We start from the raw sequence: 2522 nt of genomic DNA on the forward strand, positions 1-2522 counted from the left end.
AAGAAGAAGATGTGGAAGAAACTAGGATTATGAGGAGGGAAGGTGGGGATCCTGTGGGATCCACAGATCCTGAGATGATCCTGTGAGGTTCACAGATCTTGAGGTGTCAAGGATTTACATCCCTGCACCAATTAGGCATGTAAAATGACTTTGCATGCAATTCTGGCGTTTAAACGCCGAACTGATGCTTGTTCTGGGCGTTCAACGCCCAGATGCAGCATATTTCTGGCGTTGAACGCCAGCTTCATGCTTGTTTCTGGCGTTCAGCGCCAGCTCCATGCTCTGTTCTGGCGTTGAACGCCAGCCAGATGCTCCTTACTGGCGTTTGAACGCCAGTGAACTCCTCCTCCAGGGTGTGCTGTTTTTAATGCTGTTTTTGATTTTTCTTCAATTTTTTTCAGTTGTTTTTGTGACTCCACATGATCATGAACCTATGAAGACATATAACTAATAAAAATATAATTAAATAAAAATTGGGTTGCCTCCCAACAAGCGCTTCTTTAATGTCAATAGCTTGATAGTGGGCTCTCATAGAGCTTCACAGATGTTCAGAGCATTGTTGAGATTCCCCAACACCAAACTTAGAGTTTGACTGTGGGGCTCTGGTTGACTCTGTTTTGAGAGAAGCTTACTGTGCCTCTTTTCCATGTTTACAGAAGGATGTCCTTGAGTTTTAAACTCAAGGGAGTCCTCATTCAATTGAAGGACTAGTTCACCTCTATTAACATCAATCACAGCTCTTGCTGTGGCTAGGAAGGGTCTTCCAAGGATGATGGATTCATCCTTATCCTTCCCAGTATCTAGGATTATGAAATCAGCAGGGATGTAAAGGCCTTCAACCCTTACTAATATGTCCTCTACTTGTCCATAAGCCTGTTCTCTAGAATTATCTGCCATCTCTAATGAGATTTTAGCAGCTTGTACCTCAAAGATTCTCAGTTTCTCTATTACAGAGAGTGGCATGAGGTTTATTCCTGACCCAAGGTCACATAGAGCCTTCTCAAAGGTCATGGTGCCTATGGTACAAGGTATTAGGAAATTTCCAGGATCCTGTTTCTTCTGAGGCAATCTCAGTTGATCCAATGCATTTAGTTCATTGGTGAACAGAGGAGGTTCATCTCCCCAAGTCTCATTACCAAATAAATTGGTATTCAGCTTCATGATTACACCAAGGAACTTGGCAACTTGTTCTTCAGTGACATCCTCATTCTCTTCAGAAGAAGAATACTCATCAGAGCTCATGAAGGGCGTAAGGAGGTTTAATGGAATCTTTATGGTCTCTAAATGAGCCTCAGAGTCCTTTGGTTCCTCAAAGGGAAACTCCTTGTTGATCACTGGACGTCCCAGGAGGTCTTCCTCCTTCGGATTCACGTCCTCCCCTTCCTTCTTGGATTCGGCCATGATGGTTATATCAATGGCCTTGCACTCTCCTTTTGGATTTTCTTCTGTATTGCTTGGGAGAGTACTAGGAGGGGTTTCAGTTATTTTCTTACTCAGTTGTCACACTTGTGCCTCCAAATTTCTAATGGAGGGCCTTGTTTCATTTATGAAACTCACAGTGGCCTTAGATAGATCAGAGACTAAGTTTGCTAAATTAGAGGTATTTTGTTCAGAGTTCTCTGTCTGTTGCTGAGTGGATAATGGAAAAGGCTTGCTATTGCTAAACCTGTTTCTTCCACCATTATTAAAGCCTTGTTGAGGCTTTTGTTGATCCTTCCATGAGAGATTTGGGTGATTTCTCCATGAGAGATTATAGGTGTTTCCATATGGTTCACCCATGTAATTCACCTCTATTGCAGGGTTTTCAAGATCATAAGCTTCTTCTTCAGAAGATGCCTCTTGAGTACTGTTGGATGTAGCTTGCATTCCATTCAGACTCTGAGAAATCATATTGACTTGCTGAGTCAATATTTTATTCTGGGCCAATATGGCATTCAGAGTATCAATTTCAAGAACTCCCTTCTTCTGAGGCGTCCCATTACTCACAGGATTCCTCTCAGAAGTGTACATGAACTGGTTATTAGCAACCATGTCAATGAGTTCTTGAGCTTCTGCAGGCATTTTCTTTAGGTGAATGGATCCACTTGCAGAAGTATCCAATGACATCTTAGCTAATTCAGACAGACCATCATAGAATATATCCAAGATGGTCCATTCTGAAAGCATGTCAGAAGGACACTTTTTGGTTAGTTGCTTGTATCTCTCCCAAGCTTCATAGAGGGATTCACCTTCCTTTTGTCTGAAGGTTTGAACATCCACTCTAAGCTTACTCAGCTTTTGAGGAGGAAAGAACTTGACTAAGAAAGCCTTGACCAGCTTATCCCAAGAGTTCAGGCTATCTTTAGGTTGAGAATCCAACCATATTCTAGCTCTGTCTCTCACAGCAAAAGGGAAAAGCATGAGCCTGTAGACTTTAGGATCTACTCCATTAGTCTTAACAGTATCACAGATCTGCAAAAATTCAGTTAAGAACTGAAAAGTATCTTCAGATGGAAGTCCATGGAACTTGCAGTTCTGCTGCA

General features: G+C 42.0%; 1 non-coding gene across 1 annotated transcript; it reads left to right on the plus strand.

The window, feature by feature from the left end:
- Positions 1-2160: 2160 nt before the first annotated feature.
- Positions 2161-2268, plus strand: LOC148563703 (small nucleolar RNA R71). The gene has a single exon (XR_015884424.1). It is a non-coding gene; the product is annotated as a small nucleolar RNA R71 (small nucleolar RNA).
- The last annotated feature ends 254 nt before the right edge of the window (positions 2269-2522 follow it).

This window comes from Arachis ipaensis, chromosome B5 (assembly GCF_059453495.1).
Source record: "Arachis ipaensis isolate K30076 ecotype BB chromosome B5, ASM5945349v1, whole genome shotgun sequence".
Classification (NCBI taxonomy): domain Eukaryota; kingdom Viridiplantae; phylum Streptophyta; class Magnoliopsida; order Fabales; family Fabaceae; genus Arachis; species Arachis ipaensis.